Genomic DNA, 21251 nt, shown 5'->3' on the forward strand with positions numbered 1-21251 from the left:
ATTTCTTGGAAACTAGATTGTTTTGTTACTCTGACAATTTTTCAAATATTTAATCCATAAACATGATGAGAGATCTGTATATTTCATACTGTAGATGTCTTTCATATACTTGGTTAAGTTTCTTCTAGGGGTTGTGAATAGAAGGGTTTTCCTGATTTCTTTCTCGGCATGTATGTTAATGGTACATGAGGACACTAGTGAGTTTTGTATGATAATTTTCTTACTCTTATGAAAGTGATTTTCAGGCGTATGAGTTTTCTGGTGAAGTCTTTAGGCTCATGTTGTCTGAAGATGACAGTGGTTTGGCTCCCTCCTTTCTTATTTTTATCCCCTTTCTTTCTTTCTTTCTTTCTTTCTTTCTTTCTTTCTTTCTTTCTTTCTTTCTTTCTTTCTCTCTTATTCATTAATCTTATAGCTCTGAATATTTTGAATGAAATTTTTCAATTTCCTTCCTATTGAAACTATTGTTTTCTGTATGTTTGTCATATACCGATTTTATTATATGGAGACACAACCTATTCCTATGCCTCAGCTGCCTCAAGGAAAGCGGCTCAGAGAGCTGAGCCATCCCCAGGGTCAGGCTCAGAGCTTTCACACTCAGACATCCTCGGATACAAAAGGGCTTGCTTTCCTGCACAGAGGACAGTGTCACCACATACCAGACCCTAAATAGTGATAATTTGGATAATTCACTGTTGCTCAAACCTCTTAGCAGTTTGTATCTAATCCTCCCCTCTCTGTGACTGCCTCTCTGGTCTGTGTCCCACCCAGACACAGTGGCTAGGTATCCTGAGGCTCTCTGATTTGTATTTTTTCCTTGTTTTCAGTTCCTGGGGTAGACCTCACACAACAGGCACCCTGTCAACATGGTGCCTAGCTCCAGCCCTCCAAGATATGGGGAGCAGTGCATTTCTCTAATGCTGGCCTGCTATTCAGGAAGAGTCACCATTACCATAACTGGACTTAAAGCCTGTTTATGCTAGGCAAGGGTTCTACCACTGAACTGTTATTTCCCCTCCTCCCAGGTTATTTATTTATTTATTTATTTATTTATTTATTTATTTATCTAAATAAAAGATATTACCTCAAAGTCAACCATAGTGTTGAAACAGAGAGGAAGTTGAGAATATTGTAGTGAAAGAACAAAGAAAGAAGGCTGCCTTCGAGACAGCAAAAATCTACATCCTACCTGCTTCCACCCAGGTCATATGTCCTAGGTTCCATGCATTTCCCTGATTCTCTGTGTGAATTTCATTTGCTACAATAGAAAAGGTAACGAATACATGGGTTTCTGATGTAGCAACTGTAAGAATGTACTTTACTGAGTCATGATTTTCTTCTATGACAAATGCTTTAGAAACAAAACTGTCTTAGAAACTTCAAGACTCTCCTAGTAGGAATTATAGTAAGTCACAAAAGACATTCTGAAGCTGAGAAGTTGAGAAGTCACAATTCCCAGATTCCCACAGGTCTTTCTAGACTTTTCCAGCCAACATAATTGACTCAGGGCAGGAGAGGTTCAAAGAAAGGGGACTGTGTATTCTCTAAGGATCTGTGCACCTTAGGGGAAAAGGAAAATATAGATGCCAACCTTCGAAACTATTAATAATTTCAACGCATTAACACAGTAACGTGTGACCAAGCCTGTCCTTCTATGATCAAGTCTCTGAGCAACTGCACAATCTGGACACTCAGAGAACCAGCCTTGGATAAATGGCAACACAGTGACCTCAGTTGGACCTATTTAAAACGGCAGGTTCACTCTGGGAATGTAGGTCAGTGGTAGAGTATATGCTTGTAATGCATGGGCCTCTTGGATTCTCCACAGGAGAGATAGATAGGTAGGTAGATAGATAGATAGATAGATAGATAGATAGATAGATAGATAGATGGATGGATGGATGGATGGATGGATGGATGGATAGATAGATAGATAGATAGATAGATAGATAGATAGATAGATAGACAGACAGATGGATAGGCAGGCAGACGGATGGACAGACAGACAGACAGATAGATAGAGATAAGTAGGTAGAAAGATAGATGGATGGATAGATGATAGATAGATAGATAGTCCTAGTACCACAAAAAATTAAGTCAACAAATAAATAAATCCAAAGCTTCATGGACCATTTACAGATTGAATGTTTGCCATTGTGTAAGTAAATAATTCGGGGCATAAATAAATGCTTAATAACCTTGTTTCTTCAGATTCTTCAAATGTATACTTTTGTGACCTTAGCTCATCCCAACAATGTTAATAAGAGGCCGTCCTCTGTGGAGGAAACTTGCCTGTACTAGTTAGACATCCATTCTACCCTCACCTGTTAGATGTGTCCATTTACCCTCTTCCCCAAGATCGGTGTCAATGAAGCACTTCTCCCTTCAAATTTACCCAGCAACTACACGGGGATACTTGAAGGACATTTATTAAGTATACCCTAGAAGACACTGGCAGTAGGGTTTCAGCTGAGCATGGGGATAAGAGTGGGTGCAGAGTCACTGAAGGAAGGGACCATCAAAGGTTACAATACAGCAATAAGTCTGGTGTGAGGGGAGTGTCAGGTGGGTCTGGGGGAGGAGACCCAGGAGGTCAATAGGAACTGACCAGACTGAATGTTTTCAGTCAGCTGAAAAACAAGAAGCCATTTGAAACAGAGAGCAAAGAGCTGAACTGCCCTTTCAGAATCAGAGTCACGACACTAACAAGCAACAGCTGTTATCACTGGCATATTATTATTGTGTAGTAATTTGCATACCAGTTCTTAATTTAAAATAAGTAACCAGCAGCCATGTGTCCCCGGAGCCTCTCTGGAACGGTCCCTTCTGACTCTCATGGTACATTTCTGGTGTTTAGGCCTTCTGGAATTTCCCAGGTGGAGGCTCTACGCACCATTCACTAACTTCATTCCATTGGAATTTTTTTTCACCCTTGCCTGGTTTACTCTCTGTTGCTGTGATAAAAGGCTATGACCAAAAGCAACTTGAAGAGGAAAAGGGTCAATAAACCCTTACATGCCTGTATTAGTCAGGGTTCGTTGGAGGGACAGAATGAATAGAATGAGTGTGTAAAATACACATAGAATGAACACACACACACACACACACACACACACACACACACATGCATATATCCAAGTGATCCAACCATGGTCACCTATCAATGAAAGGTCCAAGAATCCAGTAGTTGCTCAGTCCCCAAAGCTGGATGTCTCAGCTGGTCTTCAGTATTAGCCAAATCCCAAAGAAGTAGGCTGCTAGTGAAGGGACGGACTTGCCAGTGAGAGCAAGAGCAAGCAGGCAGGCAGAGAGCAAATGCTTTCTCCTCCCCACCTCAGAAAATGCAGATTAGAAGTGGATCGTCTCACCTCAAATGATTTAATAAAGGAAAAGTCCCTCCCAGGTGTATAGCGGTGAATAGTTAATCTGCTACAAGCTCCCAGCAGGTTATATGCGCTCTGCACCCACCCAAGAGCTCTGTATTCACGATTGAAACACACACACACACACACACACACACACACACACACACACACACACACCCCCTTTATATTTTGATGTGCCTTGATTAGCTCAACGGCTGGGCATTTCCAAACCTCCCTGCGGCTAGCACACACTCCTCTCCAGTATTCTCAAATTAATACTTGCTAAATCTATATTTTATCTTTGCTACCCCAAACCCAATAGGGAAAGTGGCTCCTGGAGCCATTTTCCCAAATTCTTACATGTTGGTGGGCCTTTAATTCTAATCTTTCTGCTTCCCCGCCATGGTGATTCTGGTTCCCTGAATCAAAAACTCCTCTCTTTCCCCCTATCCAGCCATTGGCATTTGCCTTTCTATTGATTTAATCAAAACCCAATTGGAGACAGAGACTCTCAGTGTGTGGATGTGGACAGTGCCATGTAATTTGGGGAACTGAATTAAGACGTTAGAACCAATCCCCAACACAGGTGTGCCCAGTCGCTTCGGTTTTAGTCCATTCTAGATGTAAAGCTGACAGCCAAGAACAGCCATCACACGTGTCCCAGTTCCAGTCCATCGTAGAAGGAAGTCAGGACAGGAACTCCAGCAGGAGAGGCCATGGAGGAACACTGCTTACTGAATTTCTCTTAATGACTTACTCATGCTGCTTTCTTATATGACCAAGGAGTGGCACTGCCCAAGGTAGGCTGAGCTCTCCCATCAGCCATTCAAGACAATATTACACAGACTTGCTTACAGGCCAACCTGGTGGTGGAGGTATTTTCCTAATTGAAGTTGCCTCTTCCCAGATGACACTGACTTAGGTCAAGATGACAAAACCCTAGCCAGTACAACCCTATTATAAGTGGCTTCAAAAATTATGTCAAACTGTATATTGGTATCGTATAGAAATAGAATTGATTTTTTTTTTTTTTTTGTGGATGTCAACATTGTATCCTGTGACCTTGCTGAGTTGAATTCACTTACTTCCGGCAAGGTGAGCTTTGGGATTGATGTAAAGAAACCGGTTCCCACATACATTACCACACTGGCCTTGAATGAGGGCACCACCTTTTCGATCTGTAAGCCTCTCTCTCTCTCTCTCTCTCTCTCTCTCTCTCTCTCTCTCTCTCTCTCTTTCTCTCTGTCTTATTCACTGATTAGTGGTAAATGAAATGTAACATCAGCTGCTCTCTCTGTTTCCAGGTTTGTAAAAAACATTCTATTACTTACGGTGAAATACGGTGCTGGCTATGCAGGTTGGAAGCACCCCTGATCAGACTGTCAGACTGTGCTCCTCAGGGTTTTGCAGTCATGACAAATACCTGAGAGTCCTTTAAATTGATTTTTAAGGGAAGGAAAGATTCTTTTTCATTTTTATGAATTCTAATAATGTGTTTTTTTCTTCTACAGCTTATGCATTTTTAAGATTTCATTGTAAATATTCATTGTACATGATATTGGGTTACACAGAGACATTCTCATATAAATGTATGTTATTCAACATGTCCCCTCATCTCCTCTTTCTTTCTTCAACTCCTTGTCCCTCCCAATTTCCCTTTGCTCCCTGCAGATAGTTTCAGTTCTCAGGAAAGATTTATATTGACTCATCTCTTTCATAGGATTCAGTGCATGGCCCGGCGGAGTCATCGTGGTCAAGCCTGTGTTCAGGCAGAACATTGTGGCAGCAATAATGTGTGGTGCAGCAGGCTTCCCACCTCCTAGAGAATCCAGAGCCCCCGAATCAGCACTAATATCTGGACAGCCATGTTCAAATGCACAAGTCTGAGGGGCACATTTCACTTTCTTTTTTTTTTTTTTTTTTTGGTTCTTTTTTTCGGAGCTGGGGACCGAACCCAGGGCCTTGCGCTTCCTAGGTAAGCGCTCTACCACTGAGCTAAATCCCCAGCCCCCACATTTCACTTTCAAACGCAACACTCTTTCAAAGGAAGGGAGTTCTGTTAATGGGCATATAGGATAGCATGGACCCCAGTTCCAGCTTAAGTGCTTGGTAATTTCGTCTGCTGATATGCAAGCATGCAGCAGCTACATGCTTCCATCAACACAAAGCCACATGCCGCCATGACTTTCTGTCACAGTGGACTGTGTCCCCTTAATCTATGGGACCAAATAAATCTTTCTCCCTCACCGCACGTTTTCATCACCATGGAGAATGCCCTCTGCCATGTCCTTCCTGCCACAATTCTCATGCCAGTGCTCCCTCAGACTGTGAACCCAAAAAAACAGCTGTCTCCTCAAATTAGTCCTTTCATGTATTTTATCAGTGATCAGAAAAGTAACTGATGTAGAAAGTCTGTACCAAAACATCGGCTCACCGCCGTGGCTCTGAGAAATTGAGCTAGGTGGGTCAGGTCGCCAGCCTTTGGAACTGATTTGGGGGATGTGCAAGAGTTTAAAGCTGTGGGCTAAAATGTTTGTAGTGCTGTAAGCAGGGCTTCATGGGCTATTCTGGCTGCAGTGAGGACCAGCATGCAGACAGAAATGTAGATGATGATGGCCAGGCTCAGAATGTTTTATGGGAGAGCATCGGATGAGAAGCCATTCATGGAACGTTTTGCCAGAGCCTCCAGCTACCATCTGCTGTGTCTTGAAAAATCTGAATGAGACTGAATTCAAAAGAAAGGGAAAGCTATGCTGGGTGAAGGAAGTGTTCCAAGACAGGATAGTATTCAGGCTGTGGCACGGTTCATGCTCTGTTCTTAGCCTGCTTTATGTAAGATGTTTTTAAAATAATATGGAGTTTAGCAAGGGAAGGAGCATGAGCAAACTAATGCCTGGGACAGACACCACAGTAGTGATTATTGTTTTTAAAAAGATTAATGAAAGTGAGGAAAAACCTCCTACTCCACACTAGAAAAGGAAAGGCATCTTTAGAACAACAACCCCAGATCAAAGGCTCTAGAGTATAAAAACGCAGATTCCTTCAAGAGGAGAGTGTCTGACTAGAGGATACCCCTGTAGAGGATCCCTACTAAAAAAGAACCCCCACAAAAGAAGTGTTCCCCAGGTTCACCAGATACACAGAGGCTACTGTAGCTGTGTGGGCTGATGTCCATATGCAGTTGAGGGCAGGCATAAATAAGGCAAGGCCTGTGATTGAGCAGTGAAAAAGAAAGGTGGGCACAGAGTTTTGAGACGTAGGAGATATAGAAGAAGAAGAGAGAAGAACCAAAATGGAGGAAAAGAAGGACAATTCAGATCCGTGAGGCTTTAAAATAGCCACAGGTAGCCATAAATATCTTATAAGGAACGGATAATACAGGACAATTTGCCTTATCTAGGTGGGCAGTTATATCAATAGCATTTGGTTCTGGGTTTATTGCGTGGACATTTTGCGGGGTGAGAATTTATTGATATAAATCTTATTGATAAATTACAAGACTCTAGAGTTTTGATTTTGCTGGGGCTAGCATGGCAGCAACCCGCCAAGGGAACCTAGCTAGTCAGGTAGAAAGGTTTCTGGAGCTCCAGGTCAGAGAGTCTGTCGAGATGAGAACATCCCGCTGGTGCCGTGTGGCCTGCCGGTGCTGGCGCTAGTGTGAGATGGTATTGCTTTTTTATTATTTCCTGCTACATAGCTGTGGTAAAAGGGTAGCTACATCACAGGATGGCAGCAGAACTTAGTGGATGCCCATGTGTTGCTGATGACCAAGTCCATGATGTGCATGTCCATTATGAATTCATACAAAACTTCAGAGGGACAGGGTCACAGGGCTTCCACCAGCACTGCAGGAAGGTACAGTGGTCAGGCAAGGTGTAGCAGGGTTAGATTTTTCTCAAGGAGGCCCTGAGACTGTATTGTAAAGCCGTAAAGATGAAGCCTGAGTTGCAATGGAAACCTCAGAATGTTGTAGATGCCGGGAGTGTGGGCTGTCTTTGGAGTGAAGCTGGAGGCCTGGAGTGGAGCCAGTCTAAGAGTGGGGCTCAAAGTGCTGCAGGCAGCAGATCTGGAGGAATCTGATATCCAAGCCTACAGGAGTCCAGATGATACTGCCATGACCCCTCAATGCTGGACATGGAGTTTTACGACTTGATGTTTGCCTGGCTAGATTTATGGATTGTGTAGACACGGTTCTTCCTCTTGGAATGTTTATAACAGTATATATTGAAGGATCTACAAAAGCCAAGGGGGATTCATATTAAGAGCTTGCCTTCGACTTTAGAAGAGATTTTGAACTTTGAATTTTTAACTTGCGTTGGGACTGTAAGACTATAGGGACTTTGAATTTGGATTAAATGCATTCTGCATACAAGATAACTGTGAATCTGTCAGTCAGGGGTAGATCACCTTGACTTGAATGGGAAGTGTTCTTCAAAGCTCTTGTACTTGAATAGTTGGTCTTCAAGTGGTACCGCTGTTTGAGGAAGGTTGTGAAACCTTTAGAAAGTGGATTTTCACTGAGGGTAGTAGGTTACCAGGAAGGCCTTGTGACCAATTCTGGCCTAAGTTTCCCCTCAGCTTCCTGGTCTGCTGAACTGTGAGTAAGACATTCCATTCTTCCAGCATCACAAAGTTCCCTACCCCTCTCCTAATCTCTATGACTTATCGCCTTCAGACCACTAGCCAAAGTAAAACCAGCCTTCTCTATGTTACTTTGAGTATTTTATCACAGTGCAGAGAAGAATAACTAACACAGATCCATTTTATAGTGTCCCCATGGTGGTGATTTTTTAACTGCCAATTTGACAAAACTAGAACCACCTGGGAAGAGGATCTCAGCAAGAGATTGCCTAGATCAGGTTGCCTGTGGGCATGTCTGTGGAGGTTGTCTTGATTATCTTAGTTGATTGTCGTGACTCAGCTTAAATGTGGGCAGCACCATCAGGTCCTCCATTGTGTAAGAGTGGAGCAGGATAGCGGAACACCAAGTCTCCATTGTGTAAGAGTGGAGCAGGGTAGCGGAACACCAAGTGTGCTCTTGACTGTGGATGTGATACCGCTAACTCCCACCATGACTTTCCTGCTATGATGTCATCTGAACAGTTACTAATGGCTATCCATTACTTGACCCTGTGGAGTTGGAGACTGGGAAAGTATAGTTCTCTTTTGAGTTAGGCCTCCACTGGACAGCCACAAAATCTGTTTCATCATGTTGAAAACGGGTGTGTTTACCTTTATCCTCTTTAATCTTACAACGTGCATTAGTTCTAGGGTGACAACAGGCATATGACCTGATCTATGTCCCCTACCTGCCCAAATAGATTTTAAAATAGGCAAATTAAATCCCCAGACATGGTGGTGTGCACCTGCAATCCCAACACTCAAGAAGTTTAAGACGGGAGGATACAGAGTTCAACAACAGCGTGGGCTACACCATGAGTTCTGGGACAGAACTTAAGCTACAGGACGAGATCCTGTTTCAAGGGAAAAGTAAATGAATAATAAAAGTATTATTTTTATTATTTATAAATAAGAATTCTTATTTGTAAGTAAGAATAGCAAAAGAAAACACTTTGGAGAACAAAGAACCTGATCAACAAAAGAAACAGCAGTGGAGTTCCATTCTTAAGTTTCTTCAGGTCACACTACTCATCGCTACGTTATGGACACTTGGACAACACTACTTATTTTATTCTTTGGTAAGATATAACCCTTCACTCAGTAGCAATATGCTATGCAATGAACACTACCTATGAAAACATCAACTACAGATGGATAAAGATGGAGATGAATGTTAATGAGTAAAAGGAGATAAAACATCATAAAATTCTCATTTTTCCAATGTGGAACGATGGATAGTATCTAATGCTGATGAATGTATATAATAATAACAATGTATATAACAACAACAACAATAACAATGTATATAACATAAGCAAATCACTTGTAAATATAAAAATCAGTGCTAGAAGAAAAGAACCAAAAGCAAATTCTTCTGGGATGGCCTTATAGACAGTTGTGGGCTGCCATGTGGGTGCTGGGAATCAAACCCAGGTCCCCCAGAAGAGCAGCACTTGCTCTTGACTGTGAAGACATTTCTTCAGCCTGTGGGAAGGGCTCTACAGACAGCAGTCAAAGGCAACAGCTATTGTGTGTGTCTTTTCCATATCATATGTTTATATTAAGCACACTTAATTGCTTTGTAGAACTAAACATTAACTTTAAGAACTCAGTTATTTGGGCATCTCCATAAGTCCCAGCTTCAGAAGCTACTAATTCTTTCTCAGATGTCATTGCCCAATATTTTAAAACAAGAAAGGAGAAGATAGCTTTCTTCCCTCACAATATAATACTGCCTTTGGTATGCAGTTATCACTGTGTCAGAAAGATAAATTGCACGTCACCCTCTGGTGTCCTATTGTTATGAAATGACAGAGCTAATGCAATTTATTCAGTACCCTTGTTCCATCACTAATGTGTCACTCAGAATCAGGCTCTAATTTTACAAAATGATTTAATTTTTGTTCTGGATTTTTTTTTTAAAAAAATCATTTCTGCCAATTTGCATTTAAAAAAAACAGCCTGGAATTTCAGTGAGAAGTTAAAATTTAATTCCCTAAATTGTTTCAGTTCAGAGAGGAATTTTTTTTCAATGAGGGGAATATATATATATTAAATATATGTATATATTATTTATATATATATATATATTTCAGACTGTCTGTCTGTCTATCTTATTAGAGTTCACCCAACCCACCCTATTTGGCACCCAGGTAAACTGAGGTCATGAGAAAGGCTAGAATGACATCAGCAGTCCAGAGACGCCATGACCTCATCCTTTTGAGGAGCTTTGGATCTGGACTCAGGTGACCGAGCCGGCATCCTGGCCTTTGTGCCACAAGCTATGGCTGCCTAATTTGCGTATTCCTCAGTCAGCAAATACTAATGTGCCCCTGTTGTGAGTGTGAACTGAACAAGCCTCGCTGCTCCTCATCTTAAAAAAGAGGTAACAGAGGCTCCTGTAGGACCTGGCCCACAGCTCCTGGGCAGTAAGCAGACACCCGCCCCCTGGGTCCAGGAAAGACTGAGGAGCAGTGGCCATGATTACACACCCTCCAGCCCCAGAGGAGGAGGCGGCAGCTTTTTAGAACAATGAGTGATTGTCCACAGAATACTCTCCTTTGTTCAAAGCAAAGCTTGTGTTTGTGTGTGTGGGAGAGGTTGGGCTTGGCATAAAGTATTAGGTGCGTGAATTCTAACCTGCTAGCGATCTGCCGAGATCCCTGTTTATGACGGAGAAGAATGGGAGCTGACTGAAAACTTCTCCCAGGTGTCACAGAAAAGGGGCAGTGGCCAGGGTCAAATGCTTATGTGGGCAGGAATATATAGGCTAATGTAGAGAATAAAAGAAGCGCTCTTTCTGTTCTGTATTACCTTGTTACTAAGGAAGCTTTGGGGACAAGAGAAGACGTGCTTTGCAACCAGACACGTTCAAACCCCTGCTTCCTATCTTAGCCCACAGATGCTGTATGTCTGAGTTATAGCAAACATTCACACAGGAAGTGTGAGCACAGGTTCCTAGAGAAAAGCCACACCTGCATTAAAGATTCAGAAAGGCTGATTGATTGATTGACTGATTGATTGACTGACTGACTGATTAGAACTTTCATGATTATTCAGATTTGGAATGCTGCACGTCTGAAGCCAAATTGACATGGGCTGGCTTGAGCTCCTTTAATAGACATTTTTTTTTTTTTTTGCCAGTTTTGTTTTTGAACTAACACCCTGTGACCGTTAGGTAAAATCTTTTTGTAATGCGCTAGCAGACCATCGGTTTCTACCAACCCCAAAACTGAGAATACCACCAGCCAGCATCTGAGGCCGGGAGCAGAGATTTCCCCGTGTTGCTATTAGAGGTGAGCCTGAGAGTTCCACCAACATATTTTAAAGGCGCCTTGATTCATGACTTTTATTCTGTTACTATACAAACTTCATGAAACTCTTACTACTTGGAACATGGTGTTCAGCTAACCTGAGTGCGTGCTACCAGGCCATGGTGCTGGGAACAGAGGACCATGAGGGACAGTTCATGTTTAGACAACATGTGCTGATATGGGGGTCCCATATGAGCTAGCACAAGATGGCTGCCACCAGAAGTCCTGGGCCATACCAAGGCAAACAGGGACGCAATCTGTTACATAACTAGTTTTTGGCTGAAAGCTGTTTTTGTGTGAGTCTACGTAAACATGGCTATGAGGTCAAAGACCCAGGCCTTTGAAGAGTCTGTGGCTTTCCCTCTGTCAGTGGCCTGTGTGTGTTTACTCTGTGCCTTTGTTGTGGCCCATGTGTGTCTGTGTGTGCCTGGGTACCTGCAGGGCAAAATGGACCGTGCCAGGAAACTTGGTAAGGTTGAGCAGGTTGGAAGCCCTGGAACCTCTGAGAGTACCATAGGAGCCTTACCTGCTTCTGACCGGGTGCCTGTCACGTGACTACACTCCCGGATCCACGCTAATGAGGTACCTAGAGGCTCTGAGGGTTTAGCCAATAAGCTTCCCTTCCTGGACATTTCTTCTTGCAAAAGGTAATCTCTAGCCTACCCAGAGGAGGTGGTGCGAACCCATTTTCCACTATGAACAATCAGTAAACAGTTTGAAACTAAAGATTGTCTCTCTCGTCAAGAACAGCCGTGGGGAGAACGGACGAAGCCTTCATCCACAATGCCTCGAGTTCTAAGTCTACTGCAGAAGGCCCCTCCCTCCTCCTGGGTGATCTGCGCTCCCCGAAGATCGCTGTTAAGTTGAGGACAATTGCTGATGAGTTAAGCTGCAGTTCCAAGTTCCCCCAGCCCCAGGTCATCCTCAGCCCGAGGGCTCCCCCTCTTTCTGGATTCCATGCAGTTTCCAGCGGTGACTGGATACCCGTGAGCTTGGGAACCCCAGCTTTGGACTCAGTCCCTGTGTTTCTCCCACCACCTGAACAGTGAATTGACGATTCCTGCAAGTTCATAGCCAGAGAGCAGGCGTAGGGTAAACGCAGTCTAGCGTCTTCCATTTCGCCTGTCCAAGTGGCTTTCCCACACCCCAGCAGGTGGAGTTCCTGTACCCCATCAGAGAGGTGGAACACAGGACCACAGGTACCAGCCAGTAGCTGCCAATCTGGTGCCTTTACTAAGATTGAATTAGTGAGTCTTCAAAAATCTCTTCAGCTTCCCAGCCTCCCACACCCCTGCCAGTTTTCTGACATTGGAACATGTAAGCCAGTGTCACTCAGATTTGGCTCCAGAGTTTATCATCGTTTCTTCCCTGTAAGGTGAGAGCTGGATTTACATGTCAACAAGAACTACGAAGTTGTGTTTATGGAGCACCTTGACCATGGCGTAGGACTTGTAGGCAAATGCCCAGATCGCTGGAGAATCGGCTTTCGTGGAGAAGCACCTAACACTGTCTATTGGGAGCTCTAGACTCTGAGCAACGTAAAGACCCAGTCCTGATCCCTAGAGGGTCTCTGAGTAGCCACTGACAAGAAGTCTCATTTTGCTGTCCTTTCCCAAAATTCCATCAACACCAACGAACATCTCCCAGAGCTCAGTCTCTCAAATTCTGGGATCACAGGCATGTGCCGCCACACATAGCTATCTTTCAGACAGGACACTCCTACCCATTGGTACAGCTCCTGGAAGATTGCCCATGGGTCCAGGCCCTCTCCTATCCCTGTGCAGGTCTCTCCTTCCTACCTATGCTCTGTTTGGGCCTCATTCTTAAAGTCCCCTTTTCTTCTAATTCATTTTGGGGTGGGAGTGGGGGAGCAGGAGCATCTAACCCTAAAATGGATCTGATGCCCCTTTGAGTTTGGTATCGAAGAGGTAGGCGTTCAGTGGTTGGTTGGGACATTTGAACTAACACCATCAGATTTGCTTGCCTTCTTGTGGAAGTAGGTAGGACATATTTCTCTAAAATACAAGCTGACTTCTTACCAGAGGCAAATAATGTTTCTAGCCTGTGGTAGCTTGAATATGCTTGACCCAGGGAACGGTTCTATCAGGAATTGTAACCTTGTTGGAGTAGGTGAGGTCTTGTTGGATTTTGTGTGTCACTGTGGGTGTGAGCTTTAAAACCCTTATCATAGCTGACTGGAAGTCAGTCTTCTCCTAGTGGCCTGCAAATGAAGATCTAGAACTCTCAGCTCCTCCTGTACCATGCCTGCCTGGATGCTGCCATGTTCCCACCTTGATGATAACTTGATGGACTGAACCTCTGAACCTGTAAGCCAGCCCCATTAAATGTTTTTCTTACAAGAGTTGTCTTGGTCATAGTCTGTTCACAGCAGTAAAACCCTAACTAAGTCCTTTCTCATGAGTCACCATATCCCGGACTGAGAGGTTCCCAAAGGCCTGTGGATCCCTCCTTAGGATGGTACTATTAGGAAGCAATGGAGTTTATAGGGGGATGGAGCCTACTAGGGAGATTTTATGTCATTTGAGAAATGCCCTTGAAGGGAACAATGTCCAGTCTCCTACCTGCTGACTTCCTGGCCATGATGTGGCTTTTTTCTGCCACCCATTCCCACCACCATGGCCTGTGGACTCCATAAGCTCAAAGCAGTGGGGACAATACAGATCAAGGATCGACAACAGTTCTGAGACCATAAGCTAAGGCACCTTGCAGCTCTGTGAGCTGATTACATCGGATCTGTTATATTAATGGAAGGCTGGGTAGATGGTCAAAAGGATAAGAAAACATGGAAACAGAAACATGGAAGCAAAACTAGGAAACATCCACAAGCCAGGAGCTCAGAAGGAGGAGGGAGAAGGAGCACAAGTTCAAGGGCAATTTGGGTCATATAACCAGAGCCTCAAACCAAAGAAAAACCTCTACAAATGGACACACAGATCTTCCCCCATCCTCTCTGTCTGTCCCTGTTTCTTCTCTGTCTCTTTTTGTCACTGCCTCTCTCTCTCTCTCTCTCTCTCTCTCTCTCTCTCTCTCTCTCTCTCTCTCTCTCTCTGTGTGTGTGTGTGTGTGTGTATGTATACACGAGCGCATTTATTTAGTGTATGCACCAGTGCATGTGTGTGTGCACATGCATATGAAGTGGTTAGAGGTCAACATCTAGTGTCTTGCTATATCATTCTCTGACTTATTTTCCAAGACAAGGTCCCCCTCTAAATCTAGAATTCACCAATTCGTCTAATCTGACTTGCTAATTCATACACACCACCACGCCAGCCCCCACCCCACCCTGGTCCCAGCACTGGGGTTGCCTATCCATGCTGCCATGCCTGGCTCTTTGCCTAGGTGCTGAGGATAAGCTCAGATCCTCAAGCTTGCACAGCAAGCCCTTTGCCTATTGAGCCACATTTCCAGCACCCCCTCCCTCCCCCCACACACAAATGGATTCTTAATGGGCCACTCTGGAAGCTATGTCTGGGAGTTACCTTGTATACATTTACATAAATTAACGTAAATTTACATGTATATAAATGCTTCCTGCCACTTATTTCCTTTGAGGGCAAGGATTTTCTCTCCTTTAGATCTCAGTGGTGTAGCATTGGACTTTACACCTGGTGAGCTCTCTGTATCTGCAGGCCCTCTGATACCCTGGGTACCTTTGCCATCCTAGGTCTGAGGTAGTTTCAAGTCCCTTCATGCTTCCGCAGAAAGCCCTGACATTTTATTTTTCTTTTTTAATGTCTATATCCCTTTCCAATCCAAGTCCTAGAAGAAAATGAAATATTTCAGTTGTGATCTGACCAATCCAGACCATGGACTATCGTGTTAAAAGTGTGCTATAAAGATTAATGCTACTCGATGGTCATTTAGCACTTATAAAGTCACCCAATTTTTCTTGGCTTTACCCCTTATTTCTCTATTTTAAATGCCCAGATATAAGAGTCTTTGATGGACACTTCTTGTCTAAGAGTTTCTGTCATGGGCTGGAGTGGCTGGCTGCTCTTCCAAAGGATCTGGGTTCCATTCCCAGCTCCCATTGGTCAGCCTACATACTCTGGGGATCTGACACTCTCACGCAGACACATATGGAAGCAAAAAACACCAATGCATGACAGAGAAAGAGGAGGGAGAGAGAGAGAGAGAGCGAGAGAGAGAGAGAGAGAGAGAGAGAGAGAGTTCAGTCTGAGTTTCTGTCAATTGTATTTCCTGAGTACAGAATGAGCTCTTTGGTGAGATAAAAACTCTGCCTGCATAGCTTTAGTGAGGTAGATGGAAGTTGGTTCTTTCCTTGAACAGAAATCTAAGAGAAGTCTAAACTGGTAGCTGGCATTTCCCCAAGAATTATAAAGGCATACGCTTCTGTTGTTGAGCAACACCCAAGTACTGGCCTCAGCCGCCAGGTTCAAAAGGATCATGGCTCCACATCTCCCCAACAGCAAACACTTCCCTTAAGAACAGGACAGAGAAGGAAAGTATGTATGTCATCATAGAGAGGCTCCAGGGCAAGGGTGCTCTTGGAAACAGTCGAACAGGGAGAATCCACTTGAGTTAGCAAGCTCTGTGCACGCTGTGGAAGAAGAGAGTGCGGTAGACGACTGTGGAAGTTTGAGTGTGGTTGGCCCATGGGAAGCGGCACTGTTAGGAGGTGTGGCATTATTGGAGTAGGTTTTGCTGGTTCGGGTGTGTCACTGCGGTGCTGTCTTTGAGGTCTCTATGCTCAAGCTCCACCCAGTGTGGAAAGAGAGCCTCCTCCCGGCTGCCTGTGGAAGAGAGTTTCCTTCTGGCTGCCCTTGAATCAAAATGGAGTGCACTCAGCTCCTTCTAGAGAGGCTTGTCTGCCTGGACACTGTCATGCTTTCTGCCACAATGATAATGGACTGAACCTCTGAGCCTGTAAGCCAGCCCCAATTAACCGTTGTCCTTTATAAAAGTTACCATGGTCATGGTGTCTCTTCACAGCAATTTAAAACCCAAACTAAGACAACTAGGGTGCTTTCAACAAACGTGATCCTTGCCTCCACAGTGCAAATAGCTGACGGGCAGGTGTCGATGCAGACTGTGGGGGTTGTGGGTGTCAGTTTGTAGCTCTGTCTAATTTTCGTGACTATTTCTTCCTTCTTCCATTCTTCCTTTGAAAATAGACACGGTGGTCTTATTTTTATTCCGACTGTTTTCAGAGCTCATACCCACTGCCAGAGTTGAGTCACGTATGTTAGTCTAGCTGCAAGTGAGGCTGGGAAGTTCTGTTTTTATTCTGGATAGTGGACACAGTAGGACTCCACAAAGATGTTCATCATCTTGTCCCTGAAGGTATTTCAAGAGAATGGATTTATCCTACTCTATCTGTTGGGGGTTGGGGGGTGGAGGTTGGGCAGTGCAAGTATGAGAGTCCTTCGGAAAAGGATAAAGGAAAGTTGGCTTGAGTGAGAGCAGAGGCCAGAGAATGGCTGAAGATGCTCTGCTACTGTTTTAAAAGATGGGGGGTGGGGGGTCGGGGGATGGGGAGGAGTGGCCTCTAGGCAAAGCAAGAATGCAGAGGGTCTCCTCTAGCTTTCAGAAGACACTCAGCCCAGCTTACCCTTGTTTATTTCCAGCTTCTCAAACTACAAAGCAGTAAATTGTGTTGATTTAAGGCATCGACTTTGTGGTGATTTGTCACAGCAGCAGGTAACAAATACATTTATTCTGATTTGTGTTTCTTGTTATTGTTTTTGTTATTCTGTTACTATTGAAACGCATGTTTATTGAACATAATAAACATGAAGAGATAACTAGCATTGTGTATGTTTTAAAATTATTACTACCACTACTATTAATTACTAAATATTACTATTTAATTTAATTGTTGTAATAATTAATTGCTATTAATTATTAAATGTGTTTAGATGTTTTGCCTGTGTATGTGTCTGTGTACCATGTTCACGCCTCAGGCCCACAGAGGCCGGAAGACAGTGTGAGCTAACTCCCCAGAGCTATAGGTTGTGAGTCACCATGTGAGTGCTGAGACTTGAACCCAGGTCCTCTGAAGGTGCAGCCAGGGCTTTTAACTCCTGAGCCATTTCTCCAACATCTGCCATATTTTATTTATTTATTTTGATAGTGATTTCATGAAGACTTCTAAAGATCACCTCTGCTTCTTCAAGTTGCCAACATTGAACTGAAACCCAACCTCGGTCTATCTGGATTGAGTTCACCACCCTACCTGATGCCTGTAATTCTAAGTATCCCTTTGGTTTTCTCTGTCTTCCGAGGCTTCTATGATTGTCCCTCATATCTCAGATATGACAGAATAACCTTCATCCATCTGACCTGAGCATTCTTGTGGTGGTTTGAAAAAGAATGGCTCCCATGGGCTCCTGTATTTGAAGCAGGAGCAGCACTACTTGAGAAGGATTAAAAGGTGTGGCCTTGGGGGAAATATGTCACTTGGGGTGGATTTTGAGGTTTCAAAAGCTCAAGCAAGGCCCAGTATGTCTCTCTCCTCCTGTTTGTTTTCTGTGGGTCCAGATGAAGAATTTTCAGCTGCTTCTGCAGAGCCGTGTGTTGGTATTCTGTCTAAGCTCCACCCCCATAGCGACCTGGCACCAGCCAGGTAAGCTCCGCCCCACGGCTGCCTAGCAACAGCCAGCTGTGCCTGACGCTATATAAGGAGCTGCTTGCCCCCTCTTTTTCCTCTTACTTACCCCTCTTACTCTTTGTTCTCTGTTCTTGCCCCCTTCCCCCTTCCCGCCACATGCCCATGGCCAGTTGCCTTTCTTCTCCTCTACTCTTCCTCTCTCATTAAACCTCTCCATGTGGAACCATGTTGCCTTGGTGTGTTCTGTCCCTAACACCACGTCTACCTGCGTGCCTCCATGCTTTCGCCATGTCTACCGGAGTGCTTCCACACTCCCCATCATGACAATAATGGATTCGAATCTCTGAAACTGTCAGCCAGCCTTCATTAAATGTTTTGTTTTGTAAGAGTTGCCACCATCATGGTATGTCTTTACAGCAATAGAACACTGACTATAAGACACTCGTGGTACCCAGGACTCAGCACATCACAACTCCTTCACCCATCTTGGAATTGCTATACTCACCTACACATGGACATTCATCCTGTTCGATGGGAAGCCCACTCGCCCTGAGCCGGAACTCTGAAATAACAGAGAGGCCGAGAAGTTCCATTTTCCTTAGGTCATGCCCCTCAGCAGTAGTTTGTCAACCTCCAGCAACAAAGCTCAAAGGTCTGGCTTAAGCCAACCTTGGTAATAACATCACCCCCACCAGGGTTCACAGCTTCAAACGCCATAGCTATTCTCTTCAGAAGGCTTTGAGCTTCCAGCTTCTCCACAGGCTTCATAGCAATGGCCTAATTGCCTTTCAGGGAAAATAAAATGCCCACATTTCTGAGCCTCCACCCCAAGACCCTTAGGCCTTTGCCTCTCACTTCAGCAATGCTTGGGATTGCTAGTTACCAGGTCTGATAGATCTTCTCTGAGCTGTTTGCTTCCAGAGAAACAACCCAAGGGACGACAGCCAGGGTAATGGGGAAATGAAACAATCCTAAAGCGTTCAAGCTCCCGAAAGATGAGCGAATTTTCTTCTATGTTGTTCCCCTCACCTGCTCCTTGGCCTCGCTGCCAACACTCCCTCTGCCCCAGATTCGTTGGCAGTCCGGGCAGGAGCCGACTGCCTACCAGGCATCCTCATTAAAATGCACTGTTCTTGCTAATTACGAGCCAAGATTCTCCCACAGTGGGCCTGGTCTGGGCTTTGCCATTATCTTCATAAATAGACTCTTTACTTTGCAAATGGTGCTGTCATAGCCAGGCATTCTCAACCTGGCAGAGGCCGCTGAGCATTCTTGAGTGGTGGAGGGAATGTGTCAGCAAGGGAAGGCAGAGGCATTCATGCCAAAAACAAGGCTCTGTCCTGAGTTCACCCCACTCAGTCTGGGCAGCAGGCAGCCAGCACAATGGTTGGATCTGAGACTCCAGCCACGGTGAGCAGTAGCATATGGACCAGATCTCCTGGAAGATTTTATTTCCCGTCATTTTCACCTTTACAGCAAAGGCAAGCTAGTCAATGTAAAAAAAAAAAAAGTGTAAATATTTTTAAGTGCTCTATTGTTTTTTTAAAAAGAAGGTTCCCACCCTCCACCCCCAATTCACAAATTGGATGGCGGTTTGGTGTGTGTGTGTGTGTGTGTGTGTGTGTGTGTGTGTGTGTAGCGGGAGACAGATGAGTCCTTGGTCTCCCAAATATGCCATCTGCAAGCTCATCCCTGAGAATTTGTTTATGTGTTTAACTGCCTTTGCCTACAAAACTCTCTCTGTATACAGCTTCTGCCTGTTTTGTGCTCAGCAACCTTTTCCAGCACTAGCTCTGTCTGAACACCGTCTGCTCTAACCCCTCACATACATCGTCCCTTTTCTGCACCATCAGGGTGGTCCTATGTCACTTAGTGCTGGCTTTGTCCCCATAGCACACCTACCTACGCTCTCTAATCCTTAACAGTGGACCTTACAATCTCACTTTGTAATGAGAACACTGAAGCTCCCCACCCCCACCCCCCACCCTCCCACCCTCCGGTGCTCACACATACATCTTAGCCAGGAGCAAAGTGGCAAAGTGAGGCTTGAAACCTTCAGTCCTAGTTCATGGGGAACTTCCACCCTATACTAGATTACAGACTCCTGCGGGGAGATTCTGCTCCTAGGTGCTCAATGGAAAGGAGTCAAAGAAACAGCCCTGCACCGTAGTCTAATTAGCTCCCTAAGACGTGTTATTGTGAAGGGCTGTATGAGAAGATAGCTCAGAGGGTCGGTTCAGAGCACAGACCTTTCGGCAAATTCACAGCTTGTGAGATTTACCTGTGAAAGGGTCACAGGGCCTGGAAGGTTACTGATCTCCCCCTAACACTGGAGCAATAATGAAGCTCTCCTCAGACTCTGAGCTGCAGAGGAGGAACCAGGCTGGATCCTGTTAAAGTGTAGGGGAGATGCAGGTCCCTGTGAGGGAAGCATATATGGGGTCACTCTGAGCAGCCAGACAGGAAGAGACTGGAAGAGCACGTGGGATAGAAGCAGAAGGCTGTGAGGGTTTGAAGCTAGGGAGGACCAGGACTGAGAGAAAAGGCGGGAAGATTTCACTGCGTGTCTATTACATGTTGATCCATGTCTCTCCTTATCTGAGGTCCTTTACTCGAAAACCCCTTCTATATGCTTCTCCCCCACTCCCCCAAACTTTCATTTGTCCTTGAAAACAACTCAGAGGTCATTTCCAGCAAGTTTCGTCACTCTTTGAGACTCAGCAAAGTGTCTTCTCCCACCTCTGGATAATGGTGGCTCACACCTTAGGTTCTGTCTGCCACCAGCCCCCACCCCCAACCATGACTGTGCATCCCTTGAGGTCAGAGGCTATGAATTAATTAGGTGGTTCCTGATGGGTGTTCTTGAATGTGCAGAACTCACCAAAGGGACTGAGAGGGATCATGTAAAAGAAACCAACTTTTCCTCTACCCACCCCAAGGGCTCAGAATTCACTTGAATAAAATGGATGTCCAGGAGAAAAGCATACAAACGTTATTAGCACAGGTCAAGCGTGACACAGAGTCGTCATAGAGAAAAGAAGAACCCAAAGACCTGGAGTGAGAGTCTTACAGGGCAAGGAAGGGGAAACTGAGAACACAGCAAAAGACAGGAAGAGGCATCAGTAACAGAGCTAGAGACAGGAAAGGACGAGGGGACAGGGAAGAAGTGACGGACTGATACCCAGACCACGAAAATGCCATTTCAGATACAGCTGTGAAACACAGCAGCTGAAAACAGCATGCATTTGTTGACGTCATGGGGCACGGACCAGGTAGGCATCTAGATTCTCATGCACCTGCCCTTATGTCAAGCCAGCTAAAATGGCTCTGTCAAACATCTAGGACATCAGGCGCTAATGG

At 44.7% G+C, this 21251-nt stretch overlaps 1 long non-coding RNA gene across 1 annotated transcript in view; it reads right to left on the bottom strand.

Moving 5' to 3' along the window:
* The window catches only part of LOC120094128 (uncharacterized), a 30732-nt gene extending 11366 nt beyond the window's left edge, over positions 1-19366 (bottom strand). The window contains exon 1 of the long non-coding RNA XR_005488116.1: positions 18397-19366. This is a non-coding gene — a long non-coding RNA (uncharacterized LOC120094128). The remainder of the gene's footprint in view (positions 1-18396) is intronic.
* Between the last annotated feature and the right edge of the window lie 1885 nt (positions 19367-21251).

The sequence above is a fragment of the Rattus norvegicus genome, chromosome 8 (genome assembly GCF_036323735.1).
Source record: "Rattus norvegicus strain BN/NHsdMcwi chromosome 8, GRCr8, whole genome shotgun sequence".
Taxonomy (NCBI): Eukaryota; Metazoa; Chordata; class Mammalia; order Rodentia; family Muridae; genus Rattus; species Rattus norvegicus.